General features: G+C 33.0%; 1 protein-coding gene across 1 annotated transcript in view; it reads right to left on the bottom strand.

Annotated features, from left to right (window-relative positions):
• Positions 1–23752, bottom strand: part of LOC107644621 (cyanogenic beta-glucosidase) — a 72490-nt gene that overhangs the window by 21930 nt on the left and 26808 nt on the right. The gene's annotated exons all lie outside the window — the stretch shown is intronic.

Below are 23752 nucleotides of genomic sequence, written 5' to 3'. Positions count from 1 at the left end.
GAACCCATCTTTGCCAAAAAATCAGCACACGAATTTCCTTCCCTCATGATATGATAGACAGTGACGTCCCACTCAAGAAGCATGAACTGATGAATTTCTTCAACAATGTGTTCGAACTCTGGAAAGCCTTCGGCATTGTCATGAATAATCTTGAGAGCCACCATGCAATCACTTTCACATTCCACCTTTCTGTAACCAGATTGCCATGCCAACCACAAACCGTGCCGGATAGCCATTAGTTCCGCTTCGACACTGCCGGCAAAGCCAATATAGCTGAGAAATCCGGCGACACAGTTGCCATCTTGATCTCTAAGCAAGCCGCCGCATCCTGCTCTTCCTGGATTTCCTCTTGAACTTCCATCCACATTGAGTTTGATGGCCCCTTCGGACGGTGGAACCCAGCGAACCAGCATCCTTTCCCTACAAACACAGTAAAACGTCAAACTAAACATAACCAAAAGAAAATTTAGAAATAATTCACTGAATAGTTTATAAAAGAACATAGTTTTCCAACATACTCAATGCTCAAATTTAAAATCACAGATTAAAAGAACCAGATATATCGAATATTCAAAGTGCTATCATAATTTTGCAATGAGGGACAACCTTATTGTGTGAGGAGACTACAAAAGCTAAAGCGAGGTGATAGAAGTTGATGAAGAGTGTGAACAACAGAGAAGAAGAGAAACGTTGAATTAGTGAATGACTGTGAATTTTCGCCAATGCCTTTTGGAAAGAGAGTAATGATGAGCCTTCTCCTTTTTGGGTTCGTGGCAGCTGCAGATTAGGACGCGTTGGCGAAAACTCAATTCTGACCGTATTCTCTTGTGTTGTAAAGTATTGAAATAAAACTTGAAATTTTTTTATATATGTTTAATGTCTTTGTTTACTACGTTCAGCTGCTATATGAAGCCTTTTGGAATCCCGTAAATTAGATTTAGTACGTTTCATTTTTAAGTTTTTTTTTTATTTGAATTTGTGATATTTTTATTATTTTTAGATGCGTGTATTTTAAGCTAATTACTTGACTGAATTAATATTAATTTTCTTGACTTTTTCTTTCAAAAAGTGCAGTTGACTAAATTCTTCTTCATTAAAGTGTTAAAATATCGTTCACGTATATTATCTCATCGGTTAAAACTTAAAACAAAAGCTGATAAAATAAAGTTACAAAACAAATGGATTTTTTTAAATAAATAAATGTTTTATTTATTCTAGTCGTCATAAGTGACCTGTTTTTTAAATTACTGACGTGAAAATGAGAAGAAAGGAAAGAAAAGAAAAGAAATTAAAAGGAAAATAACTTTTGTTTGGTTGAGGAGAGAAATAAGAAAGGAAAAAAAATGGATGGAAAAATATTAGTGAGATTCATCAATTTTGGAAAGAAAATAAAAAAAATTAATTTTTTTTTATTTTTAATATTATTCTTTTATTTTTTTTTTTATTTTTCTTTCATCCAATTACATCTAAAAAAAATAAAAATCCACTCAATTTTTTTTATTTACTTTCTTTTCTTTCTATTTTCTTCCTCTCTATTCCTTTCCTTCCAACCAAATATTTAAGTGTTCATTTGGCATAAAAAGTAAAAACCCGATCCTAATTCCCTAATCACAGCCCCAAACAAAATGTTTAAGGAAATATCTCAAGAGGAAGACATTAGGAATGAAATCAATTTACCTACCTCAGCAGTCTTGATATACAAAATATTCCTTGATTTTTCACTGAATGACAAGAGATGGATTTAGGGTTGGGAGAATGATTCAAGAAGATATTTCAGTAATAGACTGAAATTTAGAGAGTAGGTGGCCTCTGTAAAGATTTACCACATCAACACTCCACATTTCTCGGATACTCAACAATATACCAGGTTGCTTTCAATCGGTGTTTTTGTTTGGTGCCATTGTAAAATAACATAGCCGAATATTAAGCCATGTGGGTTGTTTGTCACTTTGATGTTTCAAAATAAAAATATAAAAGAAAATTATTTTTAAACGCTAAGCTTATATTTAGCCACCAATCACTAGCGTAGTAGGGATTAGGAGACAGATTACAGAAAGCAGTTCTATATGTGCATGTAAATGTGAATATAAATAACAATGATTCGATAGTTGATTGTCCCACTTTTAGGGGTATACATGGCCCGATCCGACCCGAAGATTCGGTCCGGCCCCAAAATACTTTAGGGGTTAATTTAGTGTGATTTTATTAGGTCTAGGGCTGGGTAAGGGTCTCAAAGATAGATCCGGCTATTATTTCGGGTCGGGTCTGGACCACACTTCAGATCACCCGAACTCGGCCCGACCATCATACACAATTAATATTTTGTGTTATTAATAATGGATGATGACTATTCTTATGTGGAATTTAAATATTGTAAACCTTAATATTTTGTGTTATTAGTCATTTATAAGATTATAAGTTAATATTTTATGTTTAAAATGCATAAAACTTTAGAGTTTAGACTAATGCATAATATTGTGTTATTTGTATTGATTTAAATATTTGGTGTTAGACAATATTAATATTGATTATGGTTATGCTTTAATTTTAGAGAAGAGTTAGTTCTTGTTATATTTTTTTAAGTGAATTTTACTATGTGAATTGTGAAATAAAGGTTGGAGATTAGGTAATTTTTTACATGCTAAAGACCCAATTTTCACCTAGTTTTTACTCGATTTTCACCCGGCTCGAAGGTGCGTAGGTTTTATTGGGTTTAGGATCGGATTAGGGTCCAAAAATTAGGCCTGGTCTATATTTCGGATCAAATATAGATTAAGCCAAACTCGGTGTGGTCCAGCCCATGTACACTCCTACCCACTTTATTTTGTCACATATGTTGTCGACAGTACTAGAGTAGTCTTCTGTTATAAAACTAAATAGACCACAAATCTATTATCTATTTATGCCCACTGGTTTTCTTATAGAAAAAGAAATTTCATTAACATACAACTAACTATACAGTCACCAAAAAAAAATACAACTAACTATACAAGAGAAAAAATTAAGAAAGAGGATAAGTCATCTTCAAGACTACGAATATACAAAAGTGTAAGGAAGACATAAAAAGCTTAGCTACTAAAAACACATGCTAATCTGTGACTATCAGCTTAATAAATTCCAACAAACAGACTATCTTAGAACTTTTGTTGAGCACCAAAAAGAAGCGAGAAAAATAAATAAACAAATAAATAATTCCTATCACAATGTTGAAAAGGTACCTTTAAAAAAGATCTTGGAATTCTTTTCCAACCATATGTCCCAGCACTACAAAAACTGCCTTAGAATCTTTGCTCTTTTACATGAGCAAAAACATCTGAACTTAATAAGAATTTACCAAAAGGTTACAAAAAGCCTAACTCTCAAAGACCTTGCCGTAGGTATTAATTCCCATTGTTTCTTAAACTTGGAATCTTTTGTCATCAAAATAATATCACTTATTTCACTGTCATCAGTCATCATCACCACTCCACTATCTAGTAGTTCAACTCACCCCATCACCAGTCTGTTTTGTGTTTTTCTGCTCTGTTCAGTGATGCCTCTTTCTTTGTCTTTGTCAGCTATTGCACCTTTTCCTGTTTTTTCTTTTTCTCTCCCATTTTTGTTAACTTAGACTGCTTCGCTGCTTGGTGCACACAGCATAATACAGGTTGCAGAAGCAGGCTGCAAGAGTAATAAGTAATAACCATAAGCATAGCAAATATGGGCAGACATTGTTACTGGGAAAAATAGGAGTAGCTAAACAAAGGAACTAATCAAAGTTTGCCTCTTAGTTCCTCGTTACTTCTATCAATAGGGATATATGTGTGCAAAGAGTTGCTGATTGTGGTGGATAACTAACTGGGCAACTTTACCATTAAGAAGATGAAAACCAAGTTGCATGATATGTTGGGAAATAAAGGAATTTTTCATTTTGACCTTTTGGTTTCGCTAGCACTTCTTTCAACCATAGAAATCATTGCATGTCTGTATCAATAACGTCTTCAAATTAACTGAGCTTGTCTCTCTTCAGATCAATAGAATACATGTAAACTATGATATTTTCTCCAGAAATTTTGTAATTTCATTGAAATTGAATATGTTACATTTGAATAGTACATTGTTCCTATAAACTATATGAATACTCGGCCTATGCAGGTTATGCTTCCTTAAAAAACCCCTATGGACCAAACCCCTGGAGCTTGGAAAAAAATCCAATAGAGAAAAAAGAGTACATCAACCATGGATAATCTAAGGAATAATAAAAAAGAGATCAACAACTTTTATAACTTCGTATAACTAAATTCTAGAATAAAGAACATCCTTGGAGTTGGCAAGAAGAAGGGGCGTGAGTTCCGGCGGAGGGCTGATCATAAGAGAAAACATAGAATTTGAAGAAGAACCTATCTTTGCCAAAACATCAGCACACGAATTTCCTTCCCTCATGATATGATAGATAGTGACGTCCCACTCAAAAGCATGAACTGATGAATTTCTTCAACAATGTGTGCGAATTCTGGAAAGTCTTCGGCATTATCATGAATAATCTTCAGAGCCACCATGCAATCACTTTCACATTCCACCTTTCTGTACCCAAATTGCCATGCCAACCACAAACCGTGCCGGATAGCCATTAGTTCCACTTCGACACTGCCGGCAAAGCCAATATAGCTGACAAATACAGCGATGCAGTTGACATCTTGATCTCTAAGCAAGCCGCCGCATCTTACTCTTCCTGGATTTCCTCTTGAACTTCCATCCACATTGAGTTTGATGGTCCCTTCGGACGGTGGAACCCAGCGAACCAGCATCCTTTCCCTACAAACACAGTAAAACGTCAAACTAAACATGACCAAAACAAAATTTTAGAAATAATTCGTTGAATATTTTATGAAAGAACATAGTTATCCAACATACTCAATACTCAAATTTAAAATCACAGATTAAGAGAACCAAATATATCGAATATTCAAGGTGCTATTATAATTTTGCAATGAGGGACAACCTTACCGTGACAAAAGCTAAAGTGAGGTGATCGAACTTGACGAAGAATGTGAAGCAGAGAGAAGAAAAAGGTTGAATTAGTGAATGAATGTAGTTGAATTGATTGAAGTGAATCTCGTTTACATGCTGCACATTGCAGATGCCAAAAAAAGCAATATATCTAACTAAACAGATTCTGTTTTAAAAGAATCTTTACTTGTCTAACAAACTTTTAATCCTTACGTTTATTATGGGGAATGCGTGGAAAATTTGCATTTCAAGTGATGTCGGTTGGTTTGAGACTGAAATGTGATAATAGTTTTATGAATTTCGTATACCAGGGGCATAACTTCTTAATTTTAATTTCTCCTTTTCCAATTTCTTTTCATTTGTCTGGTCTCAACTTCTTATAATATTCACATTTATATACTTTTAACAAAAACAGAAAAATACACCAAATCTGCGAGCATGCTCACAAACTTCATACACCAAAACTCATTTGTATATAATATTATATGTTTGTTTCAAAGAAGAAAGAAAGAAATAATAAAGAGATTATTTACTTGGTTCTTAGTCTTTTTAGATTGTGTTGAAACAATGGATTGAGGGGAATAGAATGATGAGATGAACAAAAACTAGAAGGGAGCTAGAATTGGTTGATGATATATTTTTTTGTTAACGAACATTTTAAGTAAAAAGTTTAGATATATAAAAATCAATTTTAGAATCTTAACAAAACCACAACTAAAGGATTCGTTTTTTTACCGAAGTCACCAACCGCTCAATGTTTACTAATTTCCTTCCATTTAAATATTAAATTTAAATTTGAAATTCCTTTATTTGTGGCTAATGTCATTTTTTTCGAAGGATAGACAAAATATTTTTCATGGAAATTTTGATATTTTTTAAATTTAATCTAAAATTCTAGATACAATTTATATTCAAATATATTATAATATTAATATACTAAAATTTTAAACTAAAATATATTTTGAACTAGGAAGAATAAATTAATATTATATCATAGTGATATTATAGTACATGGTTTTAGGATAACTAAATGTAGTGAAATATTAAAATAAATAAAATATATTAAAATGTCATGAAATATTAAAAAAAAACTTCTTTGGTATATAAATTCATTTAAAATAGGATAAGTTACTCAAATAAAATAATTACAAACACATATTACCATATTACAAATTTATATAAACCGTTATTGTTAGGAGCGGATTCTCAATAAATGTAAATCGCTACTAACAATTACGGTTTACCTGAAAAAGGAGAGGAAAAAATTGCTACAGGCACAGCATTGGTTTCTAAAAAAAATACATAAACCGTTATAGGCAATATGGGTTATTGTGAAATTGTGTATTGGTGTAAACTGCTCGAGATAGTTGCAGTTTATGCAAAGAGTAGTTTTGGTGAATATGTAAAATATAACTTCCTACTTATAACAATGTTGTTGGTGGATACATTGAAGATTCCTATGGTATTATAAAGTGTTTTATAGAAAAAAAATTTTTTGAAAAATCTGAGGGTGGGGTTATTATTACAAGTATGAAATTAGTGATTCAATTATCACTGAGAAATTAGAGAAAAAAAAAGAATGTTTTTATCTTTATTGATAATAAGAGCATAGTAAAGTAGCTAAATAGAAATGACAAGTGATTTTAAGGTAAGAAAAGAATGAAGGAACATGATTATAACAAATAATAATTATTGGGTGAAATAGATCACATAGATATAAGTATATAATAATAAAGGCAAAACGAATGAGTTGAGTATGTGAAATTAAAATGACATGAATGGTTAGCCTGGTAAAATCATTTAAAAATAATTCAAAACAAAGATAACACACAATATTTAAAGTGCTCAACAACCAGAGTGTTCAACAACAAACATAAAAAATTTATTTATGGTGTCATCTAAATATTTAACACTTTTTTTATTTCTTAAATTTTATTTTAAAAATATATCGATGGAAGTTTTATATATATATACCTCTTCTCTCTATTTTTGCTTTTTTTTAATGTCAAATTAAGTGAAAATCTAATTTTGATGGTTAATGATGAAAGTACATATATTCAAATAACACAGATATAAAGAGTAAAAATAAAAGTTAAAATTATACAAAAATCTTCATAATTTAAAGTTGATGCAGCGACAATTCATAATAACTTTTACCTAAGTTCCTTTGAACTACGCTTCTAATAAAATATTCTGATTCTAAGATTCTAATTATTTTTTAAAAATTTATATTTATTCAAATTATTTGTTTATGGTGGAATTCATTTAAAATCACTTTTTTTTGTCTCTCTTGATTAGTGATTATTACATCATTTCAGAATATTTTTTTAAAGCATGATTTAGTTACGATGCATATTGATCTACAATGTAAGAAATTTACAGTGCATAAATAAAACTTTTTATTTGTGTATGTAAACAATATCAGTTTAACTATAAAAAATGCCGTAGTATTTTAATTGAATAACAATTAAATACAAACTTGTTTGTGAGGATCTATTATAATAATGAAAAAAAGATTTTTGAGAAATAGATTCTCTTAATTTTTTGTATGAGGATAAAGTGTGATCTCTAATTTTTTAATCGTGGAAATCTTTAATATATTCACCAATAACATTATTATAGATAGGAAGATATATTTTACATACCCACCAAAATGACTCTTCACATAAACCTTGGCTGCCTTCATCCGTTTACACCAATGCACAGTTTTATTTGAGTAACTTCCCCTTTAAAATATTTTATTACATTGTTATAAGAGGATCCTTTGATTTTATTGGATTAAACTAGTAAAACTACTACACCTCCTATTATGCTGCTGATGCACCAGAACTAAATAAAGCCAAGCCTAACTATCTTACGGATTCACTAGTTACTGTTACACGTAAGAACATATTTGTGTGGATAGTACTCATGGGATAGATTTTAATACATAATGAAGAATTATCATATCTTAGGTTAATAATACTACCCAAGAATGATGCTGTTGTTCTCTCTAGAATATATATTAATTCTAGTCAGTTTGATTTTAAGGAAAAATAAAACTCTACACTCGCTGAATCCAAGATATTTTATTTCCTAGTTTATTGAGGCAAGATGCATTTTAATGTGACAGATGAGTGTGATGGAATACCTATTGGTCCAAAAGTAATATATGGATTTGCAGCAGCATATCAATTCTTCAAATTTCAGATACCTAAGCCTCTACATTTGCAGCGTGCTTTAGACGGTTGTCAGTTTATCCAAAAGGAATTTGCGACTTTTTCTTCAGTTGGCTCTAGATACCAATTGAAGGTTGTAAAAGGTTTAGAGAAGAGGGGTTGAATCTATGACCTTCTTTTATTTTAATGAAATAACCATTTTAAAACAAACTTGCAATCTGAATCAGTTTAAACTCAACAATGGAAAATTTATGAGACAATTTCATTTTGTCTCATGAATATCAGAAAACATAACATAGCAGGAAAGAGAGAAACTGGCACTATCATGTATCCTGGTTCGGTTGCCTTGTGTAATGCAACCTACATCCAGTAGTCTCCACCACAACAGTGGTGGAATTTCCACTATAGTTAAAGTATTACATACACCAATTCCACAAGATTGACACAATCCTTTCACTCTCAAGTTCTAACCTAACTTGACTTGGTTATGCTAATACCTAACTATTCACTCTTAGTGCTCACCCAACTAAGAAAGGGGTACCTCACTGGTACAAGATACAAGACACAGAATTAACCTAAAGAAATCTGAAATAACTCTAGGTTTTTCACTCATGTGTATCTCTCTGCTTTTTCACTCTTAGGATTTTTCAATGACTCTCTCATTCAGCCTTTTACCTCAAGAAATTACAGTAAGATAAACATTAAAAAAAAAATTACAATCTATTAATATGAAGGAGATTGATGCTTTAACAGTCTTTTTGCTATGTGATAAACCAGATTTGCTAGCTTCTGATTCAGTTCTTCATTCTGATGGAATGCCCCTTTGACTAAGAAGCACTGTCCAAGTTGATGAACTTCTTCAGAGAGCTCTTCACAGAACAAAACCTCAATACACTGGTTATCTCTCCTTGGCTTCTGAATGGTGAACCAACTTCTTTTGTATCTCCTTGCATGTTGCTGAGTTGCTATCTCTTAGGTCAACTCTCGAGCTTTGTGCTTCACCAACTCACCATCTCACTTTTTCCCATTAATCCTCAAAATAGGAACTTTGGTTCTGACCTTCTCTTGTTGACCGAAAGTCACAGGACATCAGAAACAGATATCTTCAATGGTAAGCCCAGATCTTGGCCATTGAAAAATAACTTGGTCCTTAAGACACAATTATGACCGTAGATGCACAGCAGTGAAGAGTAGAGATCATCTTTCCCATGTAACCCAGAATGGATTGGCAGAACGTTAAAGATGAAGAGAAGAAGATATGATGCATGTAAAAGGAAATGAAATCACCTTTTAGCTTCTGACTTCTTGATACAGTTTGATGTGGGTGATTAGACTTCAACCTTTTGCTTAACCTTCTCTTTCTTGCTTCTTTGGTGAACAACTTAGGAACTAAGCTTTCTCTTTCTCTTTCTGAGTTCTGACTGATTAGGAAAAAGTGTACGTTGCTTTTTGTGAAAGCAAATTGGAAGGGTTCGAATGAGAGAAGCAATCGGGCTTGGATCGGGTTTGATTTGCTTGGCCCGTCTGATTCATTTTGCTTTACTCCTTGGAGAATTCAGCTTGAGAGGGATGACTTGGGCTTACCATTCAACCCATTTTGAATTCCTTGCTCAATCAATTTGGGCTTTAAGTGAGTTATAGCCCGTTTGTGTTTCTAGTTTGATCTCAATCCTATTGGGCTGCTTCTTTCTTTCTTTTTGGCCTGCAACACTTAACCAAATTCAATTAAAACTAATTGGGTAATTAGCCCAATAATCTAATGTTTGTCATCATCAATTATGTTAGTTAATTTCTTAACTCAAAAATCTCCCCCTTGATGACAAACATAATTAAACATTAACCAAAAGGAATTGAATTTTAGTAGAGTTAAGGAACTTCCCTTTGAATGATGTTTCTTGCTTATGTGTTGCTCCCCCTTTCTTTTTCAAGAGTAGCTCCCCTTAAATTTATGCTTTTCTTTTTGTTCCTATTTACATTATACTTATAGAGAGCACAATAAAGAGCTACACAAATTCATCTTGACTAAGGAAGTTTAAACAATCAGCACCACAAATCCAGCCCAATACTGAACATATCATGTCAGCAACAAAAACAAAGCATCAAGATTAACAAGGGCAAACCAGCAACATATCATATACAGCAAGTTCCAATTTTCATGCGAAAAAAAATCACAGTAGTAGCAAAAATTACAAATCAAATTTTCATGCCAAAACCATTGTGGCACCAGCAATAAAACATTACAAAAAATTCAGTAGCAGCAATTAAATTCACCCAAAGAATTCACTGCTCATGCTATTACTCCCCCTTTTGTCATCAAGGGTGGAGCAAAGTCAATCATCAAGTAAAATCCACACCTTAAAACCTGCAAGAGAGTGTTAATGCACAGTCTAAAATACCAAATTAATTTAAAGTAAATGCAGCAGTTGTTAAGGTATTACAGTCATCCGAAATAATAAAAGTAGTTCAAAAGTAACAAATAAAACAGTTTTCATGAGATAAAAGTGAGCAGACAGCAGCAATTTCATGAGACAAATCTAGGCATCTGAATCAGTTCCCTCCGAATCAGCTTCCTCTTCAGCATTAGTGGCATGATCTTCATCTTGTTGAAGATTATCAATGAACTTCATAAATACAGCCACTCTATCCCTTGATTTTTGGAGGAAATTCTCATGCTTGCTTGCTAGCTTCCTTTGTTCCTTACTCATGCCAATCATGTAATTGGATTGGGAGACAAACTCTTGGACTACATCTCGAACAACATTGAACATAGCAGATTTTTGTCCAGTGGAGATGGAAGTGCCCTCAGTGGAAGGAGGAGGAGATTCCTCAGAAATGAACTCATCATCTTCATCATCTAGAACCACTCTCTCAGATCGAGTAGGTCCTTTTTGCTGTTTCACTGCACCACCTCCCTTTAGATATGAACATCTATTTTCATAATTCTCATTGGACAATTCAACATCAAAATGCTCAAAAATACAAGTTAGAAACATGCCATAAGGAAGGGCTTTGTCTTTCTCACTTCTAACAGAGTCAAACATGTATCTAACCATCAAATAAGCAAAAAAAATTTCTGTTTTAGTGAGCAGGGCATACAAAACAAGAGTGTCAGTATAAGATACCCTTTGATATGAACCACTTTGAGGAAGTATGATGTGGTTGACAATTCGGTGCAACTGAGCACGTTTATATCCTAGGTCTTTGTGAGTGGGTGTAATGCCATCAATCAAGGAAACATGTTCACAAATATGAGCTAAAGCATCATTGAAAGAAATACCAACTCCTTCATCCCACTTAATAGAAGTATAAGCACAAGCCCCAACATCAATATATTTCAATGAATCACTAATTGTTTCATTATTTAAAACAATGTCTCTACCCTTGACATAAGAATGCATACTGCCCTCATGATATGTCATGTTAGCATAAAACTCTTTGACCAAAAGTGGGTAAACAGGCTTTTTGATGTTAAAGAGATGATTCCAGTCCAGAAATTATAAATTTTCAACAAAAGGAAAACCTTTCTTTTTCAAATTTGGTAAATCAACAAGAAAAGAGGGATACAGGGTACGGTACTTAATAACTCCTTCATAAAAGTCATTATTCATGGCAGACTTAAATCTGTAAGGGATATAGTTAGACTGAGATGTCATGAAGTGAGATTTATGAGCAAAAGGATCAATGTCTGGTTCTCTAACAGATTTGAGAGGGAGTCGAGGTTTACCTCTTTGAGAACGCAAGGGAACAGACCTTGTCTTAGGTTGAGTGGGCTCAGAGGTAGGTTCAGTCACGACTGGTCTTTTCCCTTTTGATGAACTTGGCTTCGACAAACCAGATTTGGATGGAGGTTCCTTCGGTGGCGTTTGATTGGCTGAAGGAGTAAACCTTGATGGGTTCTTAGTGCGTGCCATGGGATCAGACCGAGGAGGTGAAGTAGGAGGTGAGGGAGAAGGAGTGAAGGTTCGGTCCTGAGAACGAGTGGATGGCTTTGGCTTTGCAGGAAGCTTGAATATTTTTTCTCGTGGTGGCTTTTGAGAAATTGTTTTCTTCCTCATTTGGTTGGTTTCTGATTTTTGAAGGAAGAGATGTAGTAAAGGTAGTGGGAAGAAACCGAAGCGTTGGAGGAGTTATGGAGGGAGAAGAAGAAGTATTGGTAACCGTACCCAAAAAAAATTTCTTAAACCATGCAACTGCATCACCTTTGATTTGACTTGAAGGGACTTAACATCACAAAAAGAAATATTTGATTTTATTTAAAAATTAAAAAGGAAATCAATTTAAAATTTGAAACTTTTTGGACATAAGGACAAAAAGAAATGAACTAAAGCAAACAGGCCAGCAAAAACAAAACAAAACAAAAAAAATTATATCATTCATATTTGGCCTAGAGATGGTTGGATTTAAGAAAACATATTGGACCACTCCAGATCTGATTTTTGAGGTTGGCCCAGGTGACTCTGTACTTGCAACAAGGCCTGAGAATGCTGATTTAATAGAAGGTTCTTCACTTGCCTAGAATTGTCTCATACCTGTTTATGAGACAAAAACTTCAACAAATACATCAGCAATTTTTAAACAATGAATCATGGCTTAAAATTTCTAGACTAGTTCTAAGCATGCAAAATCTGTCCTCAGCTAGTGGTTTAGTGTAAATATTAGCTAATTGCTTCTCTGATTTAACAAATTGAATGCTAATATCCCCTTTTTGAACATGTTCTCTTATTGAGTGAAATTTCACTTCAATATGTTTAGTCTTAGAGTGCAAAACTGGATTTTTAGAAATATTAATGGCACTCATATTGTCACACAACAAGGGAATATTTTGAGCATTTAATTTGTAATCAGCAAGTTGTGTTTTTAACTACATGAGTTGTAAACAACAAGAAGATGCAGCTATATACTCAGCCTCTGCAGTGGATAAAGCCACTGTTTGCTGCTTCTTACTTGACCAAACATTCAAGGACTTTCCAAGGAAGCAACATAAGCTTGATGTGCTTCTTCTATCAACTCTATCACCAGAAAAATCTGCATCACAATAACCAACTGTAGAAAAATCATCAATCTTAGGATACCAAAGACCAAAATTAGATGTGCCATGAACATATCTAATGATCCTCTTAACTGCATAAAGATGGGACTCTTTTGGTTTAGATTGGAATCTTGAACACATTCCAACACTTTGAACAATATCGGGTCTAGAGGAAGTTAAGTACATAAGAGAGCCAATCATTCCTCTATACCTAATCTCATCCACATCTTTCTCAATTTCTCCCTTGTCTAATTTTGAATTAGGGTGCATGGGAGTTCCCATGGGTTTGGCATTTTTCATACCAAATTTCTTAACTAGTTCATTGGCATACTTCTCTTGATGAATGAAAATACCATTTTCAGTTTGTTTAATTTGTAGCCCAAGGAAAAAATTAAGTTCACCCATCATACTCATGTCAAATTCACTTGTCATGAGTTTTTCAAATTCAGTACAAAAGGATTCATTGGCTGATCTAAAAATAATGTCATCAACATATATTTGGACTAGAATGAAAGAATCATTAGAATTTTTGATAAAGAGAGTAGTATCTGTGGTGCTTCTTTGAAAACCATTTTTTAAAAGAAAAGTGCTAAGTCTCTCATACCAAACTCTAGGAGCTTGTCTCAAACCATAGAGAGCTTTTGATAATTTGAAAACATGGTTGAAAAATTATTTATTTTCAAAACCTAGTGGCTGCTCCACATACACTTCCCTATCTATCACACCATTTAAGAATGCACATTTCACGTCCATTTGATATAATTTAAAACCACAAAACGCAGCATAAGCTAAGAGAAGTCTTATGGCTTCCATTCGGGCAACAGGGGCAAAGGATTTATCAAAGTTTATTCCTTCTTCTTAGTCATATCCTTGTGCCACTAGCCTTGCTTGTTTCTTGCGATGCTACCATCCTCTCCTAGCTTGTTCCAAAAAATTCACTTGGCGTCGGTCACTTTCTTTCCATTCGGCCTTGGAACCAATGTCCACACTTGATTCTTCTCAAACTCATGAAGCTCATCTTCCATTGCCTTTACCCAAGAAGGGTCATCAAGGGCTTCCTTGATATTTTGAGACTCCATTTGAGAGAGAAGGGCAATGTTGGTTCCTTCATTTGCCTTTCTAGTTGAAGATCGAGTTTTAACCCCATGAGAGACGTCCCCAATGACAAATTCCTCAGGATAATTCTTCAAGAATCTCCATTCACGAGGTCTGATGGACTTGGAGGCAGATTCAGTTACCAAGAGATTCTGAAAAATGCTGGTTTCAGGATCTCCTTCAGATTCATGAGACAAAACGGAAATGTCTCTTAAATTTTCAGCCATAGCGGTTTCTGGTTCAGCTTGTCCAGAATTTTCAATTTCATGATTTTGTGCAGTCTCATCGTCCTTTTGAGCTTGATTCCCTGTATCACAATATTTCAAAACACTTTGTACCATGTTAGTATCACAGAATGTAACATGTATAGACTCCTCAATTATCCTAACATCTTGATGATAAACTCTATATGATTTACTAGTTGTGAAATATCCTACAAATAAGCACTCATATGCCTTTGGATCAAATTTTTTCAAATTATCTTTGTTATTAAGAACAAAGCATTTACATCCAAAAATATGCAAGTAGTCCAAGTTTGGTGGGTAACCTTTCCAAAGTTCATAAGGAGTTTTCTTCAAAAATTTTCTTATAATTGTTCTATTCAAAATGTGGCAAGCTGTGTTAACCGCTTCAGCCCAAAGGAATTTTGGAACATTGCTCTCACAAAGCACAGATCTTGTCATTTTTTGAATGCTTCTATTTCTTCTTTCCACAACACAATTTTGTTGTGGTGTCCTTGGACAAGAGAAGTTGTGAGATATTCCAAATTCCTCATAAAAGGATTCAAATAAATGGTTTTCAAATTCGATTCCATGATCACTTCTTATAGAAGAGATCTTTAAATCCTTTTCATTTTGAATTTTCTTGCAAAAGATTGGCCGAAAAGGCTTCATTTTTGTGTGCAAGAAATAAAACCCAACCAAATCTAAAATAGCCATCCACAATCACTAAACCATAATGTTTACCACCTAGGCTTTGAGTTCTTGTTGGACCAAATAAATCAATGTGTAGCAATTCAATTGGCCTTTTAGTAGAGATGTCTTCCTTTGATTTAAATGAGCTTTTTGTTTGTTTTCCCATTTGGCAAGCATCACAAGTGATGTCTTTGTCAAACCTTATCAAAGGAAGACCTCTTACTAAACCTTTCTTTACAAGTTTGTTTATTTGAAACATACTTGCATGACCCATTCTCTTGTGTCATAGCCACTTTTCAGATTCTTTAGAATGAAAACAAGCTACATTTTGATCCTTTAGTTCATCAAGGGTAAGTCCATACACATTATTGCAACGCTTAGCAACAAACAGTACTTCATTTGTATTTTCATTAACCACACAGCATGCAAATCTTTTGAAAGTCACTAAATATCCTAGATCACAAAGTTGACTTATACTCAAAAGGTTGTGCCTCAAGCCATTTACCAAAAAGACATCATCAATGAAGGTGGAGTGATTATTACCTACTTTTCCAACAGCTACTATTTTACCTTTACTATCATCTCCAAAGGTCACAAAACCTCCATCATACTTGTTTAGTTTGATGAAGAAAGTTGACCTTCCAGTCATGTGCCTTGAACATCCGCTATCCAAGTACCACATATCCCTTTTGTTCTTGGATGCTAGGCAAATCTTATCAAGATGATTATTACCAGCCATGAAGCAGATTTTATCTTCACCTTCAAAATCTTCTTCTTCATTGAAGTCATTCTCAAGATTCTCCCAAACTGCCATGAGCACTCTCTTCTTTTCTTTCTTTCCTTTGTCCTCCTTCTTGAGCTTCGGACAGTTTAGCTTGAAATGTCTAGCCTCCTTACAATGATGACAAGTCACCTTGATCAAGTCTATCTTGTGTTCCTTTGAGATTGAACCCTTGTACTTGCCCTTGTTTTTCATCATCCTTCTAAATCTCCTAACAAAAAACATAAGCTCATCATCTGAAATACCATCACTAGACTCACTCTCTTTTGATTCTATTTTTGACTTGAGAGGACTATTCCCTTTTTCTTTGAGTCCGGGTTTGTGTGTGTGGTTTCATAGGCAAGGAGTTTTCCTCTCAGCTCATCATAGGTTATAGGGCTTAGGTTATTGCTCTCGGCTAGGACAGTGGCAGTGGTTTTCTATTCCTTTGTGAGGCTTTTAAGGAGTTTTCTCACTAGGGTTTGTTCTGAGTAGTTTGTACCCATAGCATCAAGGTTATTGATTATGATTGAGAATCTCCCAAACACTTCATCAATGCTTTCTCTATCCTTCATATTAAACATCTCGTACTCTTTTCGCAGCATATCAATCCTCGTTTCTTTGACTTGTTTAGTACCTTCGTGTGTAACCTGGAGTTTTTCCCATATTTCTTTGGCTGTCTTGCATCTAGACACCTTTCGATACTCTTTAAATCTAATAGCACAGTGAAGAAGGTTGATGGCTTTAGCATTCAGCTCCATCTTCTTCTTATCGTCCTCATTCCATTCAGCTTCTTCTTTTGGAGTCACCACCCCATTAGCACTTATTTTTGTTGGAATCTTGGGACCGCTCACAACAATCTTCTATATGTTGTAGTCAATGGATTGGATGAAGATCCTCATCCTCTCTTTTCAGTAGGCATAGTTCTTCCCGTTGAAGAAGGGAGGCCTATTGCTTGACTGGCCTTCAGTTAGAGTGTAGGCAACCGTGGTTGTGCCCAAGTTGTTCGTCATTGGAACTTTGCTCCAAGTGGTGAAGCTTGATTCTTGAGACCAAGGCTCTGGATACCAATTGAAAGTTGTAGAAGGCTTAGAGAAAGGGGGTTGAATCTATGGCCTTCTTTTACTTTAATGAAATAACCCTTTTAAAATAAACTTGCAATCTGAATCTGTTTGAACTCAGCAACGGAAAATTTATGAGACAATTTTATTTTGTCTCATGAATATCAGAAAACAGAACATAGCAGGAAAGAGAGAAGCTGACACCATCATGTATCCTGGATCGGTTGCCTTGTGTAATGAAACCTACGTCCAGTCTCTATCACAACAGTGGTAGAATTTCCACTATAGTTAAAGTATTACATACACCAATTCCATAGGATTAACACAATCCTTTCACTCTCAAGTTCTAACCTAACTTGACTTGGTTATGCTAATACCTAACTATTCACTCTTAGTGCTCACCCAACTAAGAAAGGAGTACCTCACTGGTACAAGATACAAGACACAGAATCAACCTAAAGAAATCTGAAATAACTCTAGGCTTTTCACTCATGTGTATCTCTCTACCTTTTTCACTCTTAGACTTTTTCAATAACTCTCTCATTCAGCCTTTTACCTCAAGAAATTACAGAAAGATAAACATTAAAAAGAAAATTACAATCTATTAACATGAAGGAGATTGATGCTTCAACAGCCTTTTTGCTATGTGATAAACCAGATTTGCTAGCCTCTGATTCAGTTCTTCATTCTGGTGGAATGCCCCTTTGACTAGGAAGCACTGTCCAAGTTGATGAACTTCTTCAGAGAGCTCTTCACAGAACAAAACCTCAATACACTGGTTATCTCTCCTTGGCTTCTGAATGGTGAACCAACTTCTTTTGTATCTCCTTGTATGTTGCTGAGTTGCTATCTCCTAGGTCAACTCTCGAGCTTTGTGCTTCACCAACTCACCATCTCACTTTTTCCCATTAATCCTCAAAATAGGAATTTTGGTTCTGACCTTCTCTTGTTGACCGAAAGTCACAGGACACCAGAAACAGATATCTTCAATGGTAAACCCAGATATTGGCCATTGAAAAATAACTTGGTCTCCAAGACACAATTATGACCGTAGATGCACAGCAGTGAAGAATAGAGATCATCTTTCCCATGTAACCCATAATGGATTGGCAGAACGTTGAACATGAAGAGAAGAAGATATGATGCATGTAAAAGGAAATGAAATCACCTTTTAGCTTCTGACTTCTTGATACAGTTTGATGTGGGTGATTAGACTTCAACCTTTTGCTTAACCTTCTCTTTCTTTCTTCTTTGGTGAACAACTTAGGGACTAAACTTTCTCTTTCTCTTTCTGAGTTCTGACTGATTAGGAAAAAGTGTACGTTACTTTTGGTGAAAGCAAATTAGAAGGGTTTGAATGAGAGAAGTAATCAGGCTTGGATCGGGTTTGATTTGCTTGACCCGTCTGATTCATTTTGCTTTACTCCTTGGAGAATTCAACTTGAGAGGGATGACTTGGGCTTGGATTATATTCACTTACCATTCAACCCATTTTAAATTCCTTGCTCAATCAATTTGGGCTTTAAGTGAGTTATAGCCCGATTGTGTTTCTGGTTTGATCTCTATCCTATTGGGCTGCTTCTTTCTTTCTTTTTGGCCTGCAACACTTAACCAAATTCAATTAAAACTAATCGGGTAATTAGCCCAATAATCTAATGTTTGTCATCATCAATTATGTTAGTTAATTTCTTAACTTAACAAAAGCATTCTTCCCTCATCCTTACTAATTTTACAACCAAAATGTGCCATATATCACTCCCTCATTGCAATTGAAATCAAATCTTTCCCTTCAAAATTAAAGAGTTCTCCGCTCCTCCCTCTTTCTTTCTCTATTTCTCTCATTCCTTCAACCACTCTATTTATTTTATATATATCATTATCAATATCAATAACTAATTACTAATTTGACAATCAAAATATGCAACATGACATTCTTTAATTGCATTAAAATTAAACTTAAAATATTAAAATTGAAATTGAAATATACCTAGCTATATTATATATCATATTATATATTATTATCTAATTTAATAATCAAATGTGTCACATGACACTCTCTTATTAAAATTGAGAAAAAATATTTTTTAATTAATAAACTCCCTTCCTAAAATCTCTCATCTATCTTTCTCCATTTTTCTATTTCTCTCTACTATTTTTTCTCTATATATAATTTATATTTTATATTAGTAATTTGACAAATCAAAATATGTCATCCGATATCTTTTTACAATTAAAATAAAATTTTTTCTTCCAAAATTAACAAATTCTCACTCTCACTCTCATTCTTCATCTTTATCTTTCTCTCTCTTTTCTCTCATTTTCTATTTTTTCTATCTTTCTGTTCTACAGAAAACAAAATTAACAAAATAATATAATTCAAATAAAAAATATTATTATTATATACATAGTTTTTTAGTTTTTTATTTAGTTTTAAATTTTCACCGCTTATCTTTCTAATCTATATTTTTATTTTTATTCTTTCAAATATTTATTACATATAATTTGGAGAGAATACTAATGTTATAATTAAAATTTAGAATCAAGATTCAATTGTTTTAAAAAAAATTAATTTTGAGTTAATTTTATAACTATTAGTCTAATTTTTTTATACTAATATCTAATTATATTTTTATATACATATAGAGAAAAAATATTATTTTTAAATAGCAAGTATAAAAATTAATTATTTCTATTTGTGCAAAAGACTTAACACCTAATTAAATATAAAATTATATACGTTAAATTGTATATAATGAATATTAAAATTAATTATTAATAAAAAATTAGGCTTTTTCATATAAAAATATTAACTAAAAATCTTATTATTTGATTTTTAATCTACAGATACCTTGGTCTTCTTAGTCAGAAACTTTTGTCAACCTACGACTTTTGTTGTAAAAATAGTTTAATTTTATAAATCTTTTGTGACATGCATAATCTATACTGTCAGAACAAAGTAGACCGTAATTTTAAAAAAATTATATTCCTATAATATTATTACGGGTAAAAATACTAGTTCATTTATAATCGTGTCTTAGATAAATATCAACTTGGCTATGCTATGTGTGCACCAAAGTCAAGCAACAGTATAAAATACATATTGGAATATAAATACACATAAAAATAAATTAAACCACACATGTATTTATACACAAATATATTAGTGATTGATTTTAGTGTAGAAATAGCATTAGTTATATCCACTATGATTACTGTGAATAATGGTTATCATGCCAATATTGTAAGCAGGGTTTGTAATACCAAATGTTGTGTTGCTTCTTTTGGTTGTATTTCTAAGAAAGAAACCTGTTGAAAAAAGAACTATAGAATCTTGTTATGCACTTGTCCATATCACCATTCAGAAAATTTCACACTCAGAACACAATTCACAAATCACGATTCACAACCCAACTATAACTAAGGCCTTTTTCTGACCCTCATTTTCCTAGTCAACTTTTTTATAGATGACCCTTCTTCCACATCTTTTTTTTTTGTTGCACAATGCATATTCCTGAGAAGCACATACACAACATCAACATTTGTTTCAAGTTCAAATTTTCCTTACTGCGCTGAAATTTCCAGAAATTGAGCCAGCATTTAGTAATGACTTCCGATCCATATAGCAGCAGCAAGGTTTTTCCTTCTGCTTCTTCAAAATAATATAATACTAGGAACTTTGTCAACTCTGAATTGGAGGATCTAGGCATCTTGTTAAAAATTAATATATGATCTATGCATTTATGTATATGATTTGATCAATATATCAATAAATATCATATTGGCGTGTACAAACATAATTTAACAATTATCAATAGTTAATATAAAATTTAATATTTTTATCAGAAATTTTGTAATTTCATTGAAGTTGAACATGATACATCTGAATAAGTGAATAGTACGTTATTTCACTAAGAGAAAATTTCATTCCTTTTTTTAAAAGATGTTAAAATAATACTCTCTTCTCTTTCTATTTATAAAATATATATTCTCATTCTTTATAACTTTTAAAAACTTCCTCTTTAATTTATTTTAAATTTTTGTGTTAACTAATATTAACTTTATCTATTTTTTAAAAAACAAAAATTCTTTTTTACAAAAATATCTTTTAACAAAAATTTTATTTTTTATTATTAAATTTTACTTATCAAAATATCCTTTAATAAATTATTTTTTATTGACTAAATTATATTTTTATTAAAATATTTTTAAAAAATTTAATAATTAAATTAATTTTTTCTAAAATATTTTTCAATAATTTTTTAATTATTAAATTGTGATTTTACTAAAATTTTCGTTAACAATTATAATTATATTTTACTATTAATTTTTCGATATCAATATATATTATTAGACTATACGGCCTACACAGATTATGCTTCCTTAAGAAACCCCATAAACCAAACCCTTTGGGTAGGGATGGCATAACTCTCCTGCGGGACTGTCCCAAATAGGGATTCGACTGTGGAAATTTTTTTTCGTGGAGATGGGAATGGGGGACAAAATTTCCTCGAGGCAGGCGCAGGAACCCGAGCGGGGATTCCCGTCCCATCCCCGCTAATCCCCAAAATTCATAAATTTACTGAATTGTCCATAATAGTTTATTTCTTATATATGTTTTTTAGTCATTTCACACACAAATATATATATATAAACCCGAAACTCCTAATCCTCTGTTGCATAACCCTTCTTCAATTTAGAAATCCCTAAAGTTGTTCGTACTCCATCCAACTTCTCTGCAGCCACCCTCTCGCCACTCTCCCTTCTCACCGCATCACCACACCTCACCGTGTCATGATCCTCACCGTGTTGTGTTCTCTATTTGCGGCGTTCCTTTCCGTAACTCTGTCGTTGTGTCCATTCTCCTCTCTATTGTCGCGTCTCCTACTTTGTCCACTTCTCTGTCTTCTGGCTCGCCATTGCGTCCCCTCACTACGTCATTTCGAAAGAAGTCACTATCTTGTCGTTTAGATTTTTTGTATAAAATCTTGTTGTTTTTGTATAGAATGGATATTTATACCTCTATTCATATGAAAATTAATAATTAGTTAGAACTATCAGATAGATAGAAAATGGAGTGTCCCCACGGAGAATGGGAACCCGTGAAAAATGGAGATGGAGAGCAATAAGAGAAAACGTAGAATTTGAAGAAAAATCGATCTTTGCCAAAAAAAATCAGTACAAGAATTTCCTTCTCTCATAATATGATAGATAGTAACGTCCCACTCAAGAACGTTAATAACAACACAAAAAAAATTTAGACCCAAATTTAACATTTTTTTTCTTATGTTTTTTCTATTTTTTGTTGCTGTTGCTTTTCTTCTTTTATTTTATGATGTATGACTCACCTTTTCTGTTAGGATAAAATTCTTTTTTTAGATTTGATAGTTATCATATAAATTTGGTGAGCTGTGCATTTTTTCTTTCTGTATATATACATTTTTTTGTAATCAATGATCAACAATGAGAATACAATATACATTTTCATTCATTCAACTATTCTCTATTCTCTGCCTTTTTCTTATTCTCATTAGTCATGAATAATCTCTAGAGCCACTATGCAATCACTTTCGCATTCCACCTTTCTGTAACCAGATTACCATGCCAACCACAAATCATGCCGAATAGCTATTAGTTCCGCTTCGACACTGCCAGCAAAGCCAATATAGCTCACAAATCCGACAATACAGTTGCCATCTTGATCTCTGAGCAAGCCGTCGCATCCCGCTCTTCCTGGATTTCCTCTTGAACTTCCATCCACGTTGAGTTTGATGGCTCCTTCGGATGGTGGAACCAACGAACCAGCATGCTTTGCCTACAAACACAGTGAAACGTCAAACCAAACATAACCAAAAGAAAATTTTAGAAATAATTCACTGAATATTTTATAAAAGAGATATATCCAATATTCAAAAATGCTATTATAATTTTGCAACGAGGGACAACCTTATTGTGTGTGCAGACGACAAAAGTTAAACTGAGATGTGATAGAACTTGATCAAGAGTGTGAACCACAGAGAAGAAGAGAAAAGTTAGTAGTGAATTACTGTAAACCTTCTCTGTTCTCACTCTCATCAAACTCTATCCAATGAGTCTGAGAATCAAAGAAGAAAGAAATTGGGAGAGAAGATGAACTTTTGTCTTTAGGTGAAGAGAGAAAGAGAGAACGGGCAGTTAAAAAAAGAAAAAAGTAATGGCTGAACATTTTCTTCTTATTAATTAACAATGGTAACTAGCTCTACAACAATGAGCAGCTAAGCTGATAACTACTATCTAAATTAAAAAAATGCAATGACTCAAGTTACACATCCGTTATCTATCATTAATTTAGACCCGCATTGCATGAAAATAAGATGAATATATACGGTATAAAATTTATAAATTAGTTTAAAATTTAATAATTATATAATTAAAAATATATAAATTTAACTTAAATAAAATTATGAAAATATCAAAATATTCAATTCAAATTTATTTATTTGATTTCATATTATTATCTTTATTTTTGTTTTTCTAGATTATATTTAAGTATTATAGTACAAATAGAATGGAATCATGTGGAGGTATCATATAGAGCTAGCCTTTTGGTTTGTGGACATTGCTCTTTCTAACACTTGCACCTTTTAGATTATAAAAATGACTAAGTAGGATTCGACATTCGACCTCAGAGTTGGTTCAATTGCATCCATGCGGCTATGTTCAAGACAAGGTAAATTACTGTCGGTCTCAGTGTTCCATCACCGTTACTC

Source organism: Arachis ipaensis, chromosome B5 (genome assembly GCF_059453495.1).
Source record: "Arachis ipaensis isolate K30076 ecotype BB chromosome B5, ASM5945349v1, whole genome shotgun sequence".
NCBI classification, from domain to species: Eukaryota; Viridiplantae; Streptophyta; class Magnoliopsida; order Fabales; family Fabaceae; genus Arachis; species Arachis ipaensis.
This window is presented reverse-complemented; position numbering and strand designations above follow the sequence as displayed.